A 14,048-nucleotide genomic window follows, 5' to 3' on the forward strand; every position below is an offset into this window, starting at 1 on the left:
TCTCTCGGAGCTCTGCTACATCACGTAGTAGAGGCGGTACATACACCAGATCTTTTATGTCTAACCACAGAAAAAAGTCACACGGAGTAAGATCTGATTATTGCGGAGGCCATTTCATGGAACAGCTGTCTCCTGTAGCACGGCCGATCCACCGATGTGGCAGCTCCGTATTCAGGTAACCACGAACTTCACAATGAAAATGGGTTGGAGCCCCATCCTGCTGAAAGATGAACGGAGAGTCCAATTGCATTTGAGGCATTGGCCATTACTGCAACATGTCCAAGCAGGAATATCCAGTGACAGTGCTCTCGGTGAAGAAGAATGGCCCATACAGTTTTTGACGTGACAAGGCACAAAAAACATTTACCTTTGGGGAATCACGCACGACTTCAATCCATTCGTGTGGATGCTTGTACCCCATATTCGACAATTATGACTGTTCACTTTCCCATTAGTGTGAAAAGTGGCTTCATCACTAAAAATTAAGCGATCAACAATGCCATCCCCATCCTCATTCAATTGTTGCAACTGTGAACAAAACTCAAAATGCTTGTCTTTGTCATCGTTATTGAGCTTCTGCACCAGCTCCAATTTGAATGGTTTCATAGACAGCTTCTGTCGCAGGACTTTCCACGCTGTCACTGGAGCCATTTCGAGTTCACGGGATGCTCAACGCACCAATTTTTTTGGACTCCTTATGAATGTCTCTTGTGTGCGCTCCACATTCACTTCACTCACACTGGGACGTTCGCTTCTCTTCACAGGGCACAAGCAACCCTGTCGTGACGAATTTGTTGTGCCAGTGATAAATTCCCTTCCTTGTTGGTGGCTTCTTACAGCACTGGATTTTAAACATCCGTTGAACAGCTGTAGCACACTTGTTTTTGTTGAACTCCAACACTGAAAGTTCGCTCTGCTCCTGAACTCGCCATGTTTGCGACTAGCGCTGACTATCGGCAAATTACCAAACCACGCTGTGGTGGTATACACGAAAAAAAAAACACTTTCAGGGTTCCTCTCCAAAATGTCATATGTATGATATCTGTACAATATACAGGGTGTCCCATTTATCTTGACCACCTTACATAACTGTTTGTCCAGATGCACATTACAAAATCTTTCAAGCAAATGTTCTTTAGCCGTCAGGGGGACATCAATCAACATGATTGCCTTCGTTGTAACTTTGTTTTTTACAAAGATACGAACAGCAGTATGACTTTTTTAAATGGCACCCTGTATTTTTTATTCGGTAATTCATTTTGTCTCCTAAAGACAAAAATGTATCACAGTGTACCATTCACTGAAACACGTTATTAATTATATAACATTGACTTTGAGCCCGGGATCACAAACTCGTCCACTTGCTGGAGTTGTCAGAAAACAAACGAAAACCAAGTAAAAACATAACACAAAATTGACTTTGACTCTCCTGTACCATTGCCCAGGAGTAGAACATTCAAAGGTGCTCAAAGTTGTGATCCTGGACACCGGTACACTGGTGCACTCGTTGAATGAAAGAATTATTTACTGCTTCCAGTGTTGCCTGCTGAAGATGTGGGGTGGCGGGTGGAATAATTGTTAATGTTCCTATTATTTATTTAATGCTGTTGTTTGCCATTCTCAACACTAGCTCTCTAACTACAATATTGGCAACCAGAAAGTGTTTAGCAAAACGTGAAGCCTGTAATTAGAATTCCTAGTGTCCACTTCATCTGAGAAATACATTTATAGCTACAGCTTATAGCTCTGAGGAATTGGGAGATTGTCTGGGATTCATAATCAAAAACCATTCTCTCTAAAATGTTCACTATATTCTGAAAGTCACAGACCAAAAAGAATCCACACAATGCAACTACCAGAGCAGTTCAGAGTCTAATGCACTGATGCAACTATAACTGTTCAAATTAAATGTTTAAGTGAATGCTCGCCATAATTTGATGATAATGTTCATGAAACGCGACGCTAATAATGGTAGAATTTCTGTCCTGCGGCGGCACGTGAAAATACGACATACGCACACTAAAGATAGATCATTAACGTCATCCCAAAATTAACACTTCACTCGAAAACGATTTCATGGTTACGCGTATCCCGAGTAACTTATTACTGTATCCGAGGCCGTTTATATCAACGATGATACCGACGCGACGCGACTCCTGGCACAGGTGGTGCGCTAATCAGCGTTCTTACATATAAAGCCGCGGTGCGGACGGCTAAGGGAACGCCTGATCAAATCTGCTCTCCCGACTAGTCGCTGGGCTAGTAATGCACCACTTTAAGTTATCGAATAAATCATTGCCTCCTTTGCTGATGGCCGATGAAGCTTTCAATTATTTGTGCAATCAGCACACAAGTAAGTAATCATAATAAAAGTCTGACGTGGCTAAGTCAAATATTTTGGGCGAGATAATTAATTTAATTACACTACACGCAGTAGACGAGCTCTGAACTTGCCCTTTGGAGATACGCTATCGCTATAGTTTTATAGTTATTCAGTTGAAACTTCTCACATCTTTATGATTATAGCGGATCTCCCTTCTACTTAAATTTAAACATCCTAGCTTTATTTATTCGCCTACTTAATCTATCTTGCTTCCTTCATTTTTAAGACAAAAATCAGAAAATCATGAATTTCAACTAAAATTTTAATTCGTGAGATCCAGAATACTGTTTCTACTAAATTATTATGCAAAAGGAATCTAAATATAAATTTTTAAGTTTCTAGCTCTTTTCTGTTGCGACAATGATTTTTACAAATTTCGAAAATGGTTAAAGTTATTGAACTGATATTCAGCACATATTGATTTAGTATTACTCCTGACATGCTAGAAACGTTTCAGGTTATTTACTTGATTTTTAAAGTATTGCGCAACATTTATGACGTCAGAGCTAGTTACAGCGGACTGGCTGGCACACAATGGAAAGACTGATGTGAATTTTATAAGGCGTGAGTAGGCTGCTTCCCTACAAAGAGAATTACAAGCACGCACGGTACGTTCCTGCATGTCCTCTGGAGTTATTGGAATATCGCGATAGACAACGTCTTCAATGCACCCCCAAAGGTAAAAGCCCAGAGGATTTAAATCAGGATATCTAGCAGGGCAAGTAACTGTTCCTCCTCGACCAATCCATCTGGCAGGATACCTTCAGTTCAGAACACGACGTGCACGCTAGGCTTTATGTGCTGGGCGTCCATCGTGTTGATACCATATAAGGATTCTGGTTCTTAGCGGTACTTCATCCAGAAGAGGAGGAAGAATTCGTCTGAGGAAGTTGGCATACGCTGTGCCATTTAGACTACCATTGATGAAATAAGCACCAATAATTGTAGTACCGAGCATCCTACATCAGACGTTAACTCTCCATTGACGATGATGTTGCACCTATCTAAGCCATCGTGGATTGTCGCTGGACCAATAATGCATGTTTCTTGTATTTACCTGTTCTTTGTTTGAGAAGGAACATTCATCGGTAAATAGAACACTGGAGAAGAAGTTCGAGCCGGCGAGGATCTGCTGCTGTGCCCACTGACAGAACTGTACACGATTCTGGAAAAATTCCCATGCAATTCTTGGCTCTGAGCACTATGGGACTCAACTGCTTTGGTCATAAGTCCCCTAGAATATAGAACTACTTAAACCTAACTAACCTAAGGACATCACACAGATCCATGCCCGAGGCAGGATTCGAACCTGCGACCGTAGCGGTCGTGCGGTTCCAGACTGTAGCGCCTTGAACCACTCGGCCACTCCGGCCGCTGCAATTCTTGATGTAGATGTATATGGTAAGTATGGAACAGGTGACTTGTAAGAATACGATGTACACTGGTTTTAGGAATGCCAAATTCGTGTTCAAACTGTCGTGTGCTCACATGTGGATTCATACCAACGGAAGCGAGAACAGTATCTTCGCCAGCTTCGTCTGTGCGAGTGCTACGACGATTGCGTTGTCGTGGATTGAAACTTCCCGTTTCCTGAAGCGTCGCAACAAGACGAGAAAACATCCGAAAATATCCGTCGGGAAGGTGGGTTCTTGTCAGGATATCACCCTCTGTACATTTCCGCTGCCTGCGTAGCATTTTGCCGGCCGGCCCCTATGGCCGAGTGGTTCTAGGCGCTTCAGTCTGGAACCGTGCTGCTGCTACGATCGCTGGTTCGAATCTTGCCTCGGGCATGGATGTGTGTGATGTCCTTAGGTTAGTTAGGTTTAAGTAGTTCTAAGTCTAGGGAACTGATGACCTCAGATGTTAAGTCCCATGGTGCTCAGAGCATTTTGAGCATTTTGCCTACCTTCAACAACAACAACAATAAAAGAAACGTTATGTCAATACAGTTTGACGCAAGGGCAACATTTCCTGTATGCCTACTCTACACGACAGTATTTAAAAGGACTAAACTATTGTACTAAACATACCCATACATAAGAAAACAGTATTGCAATTACTTTAAATGCGAACATTTTTAGGTTAGGCTTTACCGTGACTGTTACTGACATTAAATGAAACAAGTTTACTGTTACCAGTCACCATTTCATTTTTTCCACGACGCGTTTCGAAGGTTTAAACTTCCATATCGGGTGGATTTACATTAGTTAGTGTTACATATGTGTGTATGTTGTGTTACGACATTTGGAGGAACTTGTGGCATTGCCTCCGGTGGTCACAGGTTCCTTTTTATGTCGTAACACTTCACATGTATATTTGTTTACAAATGTGGCAGTACACATGTGAAGTGTTATGACAGAAAAAGGAACCTGTGACCACTGGAGGCAGTGCCACAAGTTCCTCCAAATGTCGTAACACAACATCCACACATATGTAACACTAACTAATGTAAATCCACCCGATGATGGAAGTTTAAACCTTCGAAACGCGTCGTGGAAAAAATAAAATGGTGACAGGTAACAGTAAACTTGTTCCCAGAATGAGATTTCCACTCTGCAGCGGAGTGTGCGCTGATATGAAACTTCCTGGCAGATTAAAACTGTGTGCCCGACCGAGACTCGAAATCGGGACCTTTGCCATTCGCGGGCAAGTGCTCTACCAACTGAGCTACCGAAGCACGACTCAGGCCCGGTACTCACAGCTTTACTTCTGCCAGTACCTCGTCTCCTACCTTCCAAACTTAACAGAAGCTCTCCTGCGAACCTTGCAGAACTAGCACTCCTGAAAGGTTCGCAGGAGAGCTTCTGTTAAGTTTGGAAGGTAGGAGACGAGGTACTGGCAGAAGTAAAGCTGTGAGTACCGGGCGTGAGTCGTGCTTCGGTAGCTCAGTTGGTAGAGCACTTGCCCGCGAAAGGCAAAGGTCCCGAGTTCGAGTCTCGGTCGGGCACACAGTTTTAATCTGCCAGGAAGTTTCATATCAGCGCACACTCCGCTGCAGAGTGGAAATCTCATTCTGGAAACATCCCCCAGGCTGTGGCTAAGCCATGTCTCCGCAATATCCTTTCTTTCAGGAGTGCTAGTTCTGCAAGGTTCGCAGGAGAGCTTCTGTTAAGTTTGGAAGGTAGGAGACGAGGTACTGGCAGAAGTAAAGCTGTGAGTACCGGGCGTGAGTGGTGTTTCGGTAGCTCAGTTGGTAGAGCACTTGCCCGCGAAAGGCAAAGGTCCCGAGTTCGAGTCTCGGTCAGTAAACTTGTTGTTTCACTTAATTGCAATTACTGTTCTGCTAACTTACATTCCCCATTGATGAGTATCATTTCTACCCTGTCTTCGTTGGTGTACATTTTATTCACACAGCTCTTCAACTGTCGATGGTTGACGGAATGATGGGTGTGCATACTACTTATGTTTACATTTGTCCTCTGTCAACGTCGGCACGTGGATGTAATCCTTTACCCCGAGCACCTGGACTAACTGCTGGGAGCGTCAGCGTCAGTGTTGTGTTATGTAATTAATAACGTGTTTCAGTGAATGGTACACTGTGGTACATTTTTGAATAGGTTTTTAGGATAGAAAATGAATTACCGAATAAAAAATGCAGGGTGCCTTTTAAAAAAGTGATACCACTGTTCATATCTTCGTAAAAAACAAAGCTACAACGAAGGCAATCATGCTGATTGATGTCCCCCTGACGGCTAAAGAACATTTTCTTGAAACATTTTGTAATTTGCATCTGGACAAACAGTTTTTTAGGGTGGTCAAGATTAATGGGAAACCCTGTAAATATGCTGATGAGCCAAAACACTATGACCACCTGCTTCTAAACAGATTGTTTATCAGTCTTTGGAACGAAATACATCACTGATTCTGCGTATCAAGGATCCGACAGTTTGTTGGTAGGTTAGTGGAGGTATGTGGCATTAGATGTCTACGCACAGGTCGTGTAATTCGAGTAAACAACGGGCCGTTGATTTGCGTACACGGTGATGGCGCCCGATAAGGACCCAGATGAGGTTCATAGGATCTACATCAGGCGAATTTGGTCACCGAATTTGGTCAACATGGCCAACGGCCTTGCCTCAGTGGTAACATCGGTTCCCGTCAGCTCAGCGAAGTTAAGCACTGTCGGGTTGGGCTAGGACTTGGATGGGTGACCATCCGGTCTGCCGAGTGCTGTTGGCAAGCGGGGTGCACTCAGCCCTTGTGAGGCAAACTGAGGAGCTACCTGATTGATAACTAGGGGCTCCGGTCACGGAAACCGACATACGGCCGGGAGAACGGTGTGCTGACCACGTGCCCCTCCATATCCGCATCCAGTGTTGATGCCTCTGAACTGAGGATGACACGGCGGCCAGTCAGTACCTTTGGGCCTTCATGGCCTGTTGGGGTGGAGTTAAGTTTTAGTTTAGTTTTAGACATCAACATGAATTCACTATAACGCTCTCCAAACCACTGTAGCTCTGTTCTGGCTTCGAGACATGGACAGTTATGATGCTGAAAGATGGCATCGTCGTCGGGGAAGACATCGAGCATGAAGGGATGCAGGTGGTTCGCAGTTCTCAGCGTGTCTTCGATTACTATCTCAGGTCCCACGCAAGCGCAGGAGAATGTCTCCCATATCATAATACTACCCCCACCAGCCAGTTCGTGGTGTGCTGCACGTTTCGAGCCGCCATTCACCTTCTTCACGGCGTTTTTTGGAGACGACTAGTGGCCTTGTGTAGCAAAAATGTGATTGACCTGACCAGCCGACACGTTTCCATTGATCGACGGTCGAATCCCGATGTTCCCGTTCTCACTACAATCGTAACTGACGATGCCGTTGTGTCACCGTGTGAACAGGTAGGAGCGGCCTGCTACAGAGCTCCATGTGGAACAATGTACGTTGAAAGGTGTGCTCCGAAACACTTGCACGTACACCAGCATTGTGATCTTTCAGAAGAAATGCCACAGATTATTATCTATCCTACTTTACGGAGCAAACGAGCCACAGAACTCCTCGTTCTCTGAAACGTCGCGGTCGTCCAACGATTTAGCGCCTATAGGTTGTTTCACTGTCTTTAAACCTATTTCCGTAGATGCTCACGACATTAGCACTGAACATTCGACCAGCTTCGCCGTTTTCGAGATACTCGTTCGCAGGCTCTGCGTAATAATAATCTGCCATTTGTCAAAGTCCCTTATATCAATGGATTTCCCTATTTGCAGCCCTTATCTTCGCTGGGGTGATGCCCCGTCCGTTTCTGCTCCGCTTACATGTTTTTGTTACCGGGTCACGTGCCCGAAACGCCACGAGGGGGTACCATCAACAATATCCCTAATGCTCCTCGCTTCCAAAGCTCGTCCAGAAAAACAACTGATATAGTGGCAACGTTACACCACAAGTGACTTTAAATGAATCAGAATTAGTATCATACAGGCACACCCTTGAGACCAATGCTGAAATTAATTTACACAACGGACTTCTCGCGTCCGTCAGCCGTCGTAATTTAATTTATTATTTACTACATAAATTGATTGGTAATGGTGATTGTTGCCGACTTTCATGGTGGGTCTTAATCAAAATGATATTTCATTCAGTTTTGATTTACAATTCAATGCTTTTGTGAAGTCCTCTTTTTTAACAGTATTAATCTTCAGTGGAAATTATTTGTTACGTTAATGAACGTTAGACTCGTTGAATCTTAAAACATGAGCATATAAGTTGAACAATACAATAAACTTTTCATATTAATTTCCTCGGCTAGTCAGTTCACTTTAAAGCGAAAAATCTTTAGTTATTAATTACAATTGCGGCCCACACACGCGCGAGAGTATTTTTTCACGCCTCCGTTAACCATTGCATTGTAGTCGGAGTCCTGGCTCTGGCTCTCGGCTGTTGTACTGAAAATAAGAATCTTAAAGCTATGTATTTCCCGCAACGTCGGGCGGCTGTGGAGAAAAATGTATATTATGTTAATAGCGGGCGAGTTTTTCGCTTGCGCTAGTTTTTATAAGTTAATATCGCCACGTAATGGCGTCGTTGGCTGCATCGGCTGCAGCGATTTTTGCACTGTAAATTATTCGAATGCAGGATAATTCGAGGAAGGCGGACATGAACATTAAAAGTGAACAATAATATTAAATCAATATATTATCTGCTTAATTAGTACAAATATGCTTACATTTACCAGCACTCGCAAGATGTCCGTCTACACGCAACCAAGACAAGAGAAGAAGTGAAGACGACTAAAAAATTAACAAAAGAGCGTATCTTGTCGTCTCTCTAGATCATTTTGTTATATTTCTTTGCCCTCGAAACTTACACAGAAATGGTTCAAATGGCTCTGAGCACTATGGGACTCAACTGCTGAGGTCATTAGTCCCCTAGAACTTAGAACTAGTTAAACCTAACTAACCTAAGGACATCACAAACATCCATGCCCGAGGCAGGATTCGAACCTGCGACCGTAGCGGTCTTGCGGTTCCAGACTGCAGCGCCTTTAACCGCACGGCCACTTCGGCCGGCAAAAACTTACACAGAGAAATTATGTACGGATACATGAGAAAAATACATGTTCACCTGAGCGGCTAGTGTCCACTTATTATTCAATTTTTAAATATCTCTTCTTTATAAATAGGCTACTGTTTTTAAAGTCTTTTGTTAGTATTTCACTGGGGACGCTATAGACTGAATTTTGTGGCCCTAGGAGTGAATCTTAAGATGTGGAATTTTCATTTTATCATTGGAAAGTATTAAATGTGATATTAAAGCTTTAAATGGCTTCTGTAGTTTATTACAAAAAGCATTAGTATCGTCAAGCATCAAAAACAGTCATGAACTACTAAAGTCACCATCATAGAATTAACCATGAAAATTACAGAAGTGGAATTATCAGTTGGCAGAGTTACTCGATGGCATCAGAACTGATTTATAAACTCATACCTGACTTCGTGAAAATTGTCTCAGTCCGACTATATATCGAATACAATAACTGCTTGTCTGAACAGAGAACTGTAGAGACCCATAGACCTGAGGATACACTGACGGACATAGGAGAGTGAAACTCATCATGAATCTGAACTTCATATTGTTGATTTTCCCAACATGCCAGAACTGGTTGCTATCCTCACCATGATCTTCAGCTTAATATGAACAGATTGGTGACACAGTGTTGCGCTCCGATGAAGAAGTTTGATGCTAGAATCGCTCTGCCGAGGACTCAAACACTGGACCCCGGTTGGCTCCTCCAGTTGACAGCGCAGCGTGTCGAGATGCGGTATGTTCAGCACCAAGCCCAGAGACCAAGTCTCTCTCTCTAAGTCAGTAAACAACTGACTGTTCCTTTCCTCCTACTGAGAAAAACTCCACCACCAATCCTCTTTAAAGTTACGTCTGTTCACCTATGATGTAACAGTTTCTTTAACAAATATCCTTTCAAGAAGAGGTGAAATGTCAAAAGCAATTATTCCAATTTCTTCCACTCGTTTCTAAAAAAAATTTCCCACTGTCTTACATTCTCCTGACAGCACTTATACACTACTGGCCATCAAAAATGCAACACCACGAAGATGACGTGGTACAGAAGCGAAATTTAACCGACAGGAAGAAGATGCCATTATATGGAAATCATTAACTTTTCAGAGCAATTCACACAAGGTTGGCGCCGGTGGCGACACCTACAACGTGCTGATATGAGGAAAGTTTCCAACCGGTTTCTCATACACAAACAGCAGTTGACCGGCGTTGCCTGGTGAAACGTTGTTGTGATGCCTCGTGTAAGGAGGAGAAATGCGTAACATCACGTTTCCGACTTTTTAAAGGTCGGTTTGTAGCCTTTCGCGATTGCGGTTTATCGTATCGCGACATTGCTGCTCGCGTTGATCGAGATCCAATGACTGTTAGCAGAATATGGTATCGGTGGTTTCAGGAGGATAATACGGAACGCCGTGCTGGATCCCAACGGCCTCGTATCACTAGCAGTCGAGATGACGGGCATCTTATCCGCATGGCTGTAACGGATCGTGCAGCCACGTCTCGATCCCTGAGTCGACAGATGGGGACGTTTGCAAGACAACAACCATCTGCACGAACAGTTCGACGACGTTTGCAGCAGCATGGACTATCAGCTCGGAGACCATGGCAGCGCTACCCTCGACGCTGCATCACAGACAGGAGCGCCTGCGATGGTGTACTCAACGACGAACCTGGGTGCACGAATGGCAATACGTCATTTTTACACATGAATCCAGGTTCTGTTTACAGCATCACGATGGTCGCATCCGAGTTTGGCGACATCGCGGTGAACGCACATTGGAAGCGTGTATTCGTCATCGCCATACTGGCGTATCATCCGGCGTGACGGTATGGGGTGCCATTGGTTACACGTCTCGGTCACCTCTTGTTCGCATTGACAGCACTTTGAACAGTGGACGTTACATTTCAGATGTGTTACGATCCGTGGCTCTACCCTTCATTCGATCCCTGCGAAACCCTACATTTCAGCAGGATAATGCACGACCGCATGTTGCAGGTCCTGTACGGTTCTTTCTGGATACGGAAAATGTTCGCCTGCTGCCCTGGCCAGCACATACTCCAGATCTCTCACCAATTGAAAACGTCTGGTCAATGGTGGCCGAGCAACTGGCTCGTCACAATACGTGAGTCACTACTCAAAGATGAACTGTGGTATCGTGTTGAAGCTGCATGGGCAGCTGTACCTGTACACGCCATCCAAGCTCTGTTTGGCTCAATACCCAAGCGTATCAAGGTCGTTATTACGGCCAGAGGTGGTTGTTCTGGGTACTGATTTCTCAGGAACTGTGCACCCAAATTGCGTGAAAATGTTATCAAATGGCTCTGAGCACTATGGGACTTAACAGCGGAGGTCATCAGTCCCCTATAACTTAGAACTACTTAAACCTAACTAACCTAAGGACATCACACACATCCATGCCCGAGGCTGGATTCGAACCTGCGACCGTAGCAGTCGCGCGGTTCCGGACTGAAGCGCCTAGAACCGCTCGTCCAAGGCGGCCGGCCAAAATGTTATCACATGTCAGTTCTAGTATAATATATTTGTCCAATGAATACCCGTTTATCATCTGCATTTCCTCTTTGTGTAGCAATTTTAATGGCCAGTAGTGTATTTCAGCGATGCGTGGCCTTTGAGCCACCAGCAGCCTCACATGACAGATCGTGGGAAACGCTAAAGAACTGTGCTCAAGTCTAGCCGCCATCTCCGTGGCATCTTCTGAACCTGTAGTACTTCGATGCTGGAAGCGTTTACCTTAATACAGTCCGTACAGCTACCTCCTGGTGGCAGAGTTCCATCTCCCGAAACAAATGCTTCCAATTAGGCAGTCCAAAGTGTATACGTGAAATAAACCGCACAGTAGGCTGGTGCTAGCACGATGCTTGCCGAGGCGACTTTCCCTAAGACAAGCTGTACCTACCCGTCGGTGCCTGTCCACAGTTCTGCGAAGCGTCGCGTTCCCTCGGCTCACCGGGGGTCTTTTCACCGAGCCTCTCTGCGCGTCTCCTGTGTGATACCCCTTGCGCTCCTCGCTTCCAAAGCTGCCCCAGAAAAGCAACTGATATAGCCGGCAACACGTTATATTAAAGAATACTAAACAGAGGAAATAAAGTCAGTGCACTCGTTCACTGCAATTTCGTTAATCCATCTGCACAAACTCAACTTCCCTTCAGTTGGTTGGTTGGTTGGTTTGGGAAAGGAGACCAGACAGCGTGGTCATCGGTCTCATCGGAATAGGGAAGGATGGGGATGGAAGTCGGCCGTGCCCTTTCAGAGGAACCATCCCGGCATTTGCCTGGAGTGATTTAGGGAAATCACGGAAAACCTAAATCAGGATGGCCGGACGCGGGATTGAACCGTCGTCCTTCCGAATGCGAGTCCAGTGTCTAACCACTGCGCCACCTCGCTCGGTTCCCCTTCAGTAGCATTTTTAATCATAAACAGATGAAAAGAAACGAACCGAACGGCTGGCCACTTTTCAATATGTAACGCTTGACATTAAATTAAACATCAGGTTAACTGTTGCCAGCCACTGTTTATTTACCTCCACGACGCTTTTCAAAGGTTTAATCCATCATCAGGTGGATTTACATTTGTTAGTATGACGTGTGTGTGTGTGTTGTGCTACGATTTTTTGGAGGAAATTGTGGAACTTTCACTGCCGTAACTCAATATCTACATCTACATCTACATACATACTCCGCAATCCACCATACGGTGCGTGGCGGAGGGTACCTCGTACCACAACTAGCATATTTCTCCCTGTTCCACTCCCAAACAGAACGAGGGAAAAATGACTGCCTATACGCCTCTGTACTAGCCCTAATTCCTCTTATCTTATCTTTGTGGTCTTTCCGCGAAATGTAAATTGGCGGCAGTAAAATTATATTGCAGTCAGCCTCAAATGCTGGTTCTCTAAATTTCCTCAGTAGCGATTCACGGAAAGACCTTTCATTCAGAGACTCCCACCCGAGTTCCTGAAACATTTCCGTGACACTCGCGTGATGATCAAACCTAGCAGTAACAAATCTAGCAGTCCGCCTCTGAATTGCTTCTATGTCCTCCCTCAATCCGACCTGATAGGGGTCCCAAATGCTCGAGCAGTACTCAAGAATAGGTCGTATTAGTGTTTTATAAGCGGTCTCCTTTACAGATGAACCACATCTTCCCAAAATTCTACCAACGAACCGAAGACAACTATCTGCCTTCCCCACAACTGCCATTACATGCTTGTACCACTTCATATCGCTCTGCAATGTTACGCCCAAATATTTAATTGACTTGACTGTGTTAAGCGCTACACTACTAATGGAGTATTCAAACATTACGGGATTCTTTTTCCTAATCATCTGCATTAATTTACATTTATATATATTTAGAGTTAACTGCCATTCTTTACACCAGTCACAAATCCTGTCCAAGCCATCTTGTATCCTCCTACAGTCACTCAACGACGACACCTTCCCGTACACCACAGCATCATCAGCAAATAGCCGCACATTGCTATCCATCTATCCGAAAGATCATTTATATAGATAGAAAACAACAGCGGACCTACTACACTTTCCTGGGGCAATCCAGATGATACCCTCACCTCCAATGAACACTAACCATCGAGGAAAACGTCATACTGTCATACTTTGTAGACAAATATGGCGTCGGGAAATATTAGGTGCCATATTTTTTTACAAAATATGACAGTATACATGTGGTGTGCTACGGCAGTGAAAGTGCCAGAGGTTCTTCCAAAAAATCGTAACACACACACACGCGCGCGCGCGCGCTCGCGCGCATGTACATGTCATACTAAGAAACGTAAATCCACCGGATGATGGAAGTTTAAACCTTTGAAACGCGTCATGGAGATAAATTAACAGTGGTAAGTGTAAACTTGTTTCATTTCATGTCAAAAACAGTCACGGTAAACCTAAAATGTAATCTGCCAGGAAGTTTCATATCAGCGCACACTCCGCTGCAGAGTGAAAATCTCATTCTGGAAACATCCCCCAGGCTGTGGCTAAGCCATGTCTCCGCAATATCCTTTCTTTCAGGAGTGCTAGTTCTGCAAGGTTCGCAGGAGAGCTTCTGTAAAGTTTGGAAGGTAGGAGACGAGGTACTGGCAGAGGTGAAGCTGTGAGTACCGGGCGTGAGTT

General features: G+C 44.5%; 1 pseudogene; it reads left to right on the forward strand.

Annotated features, from left to right (window-relative positions):
- The first annotated feature begins 6,444 nt into the window (after positions 1-6,444).
- LOC126475765 (5S ribosomal RNA) lies at positions 6,445-6,562 on the forward strand (annotated as a pseudogene).
- The last annotated feature ends 7,486 nt before the right edge of the window (positions 6,563-14,048 follow it).

This window comes from Schistocerca serialis, chromosome 4 (genome assembly GCF_023864345.2).
Source record: "Schistocerca serialis cubense isolate TAMUIC-IGC-003099 chromosome 4, iqSchSeri2.2, whole genome shotgun sequence".
Lineage (NCBI taxonomy): Eukaryota > Metazoa > Arthropoda > Insecta > Orthoptera > Acrididae > Schistocerca > Schistocerca serialis.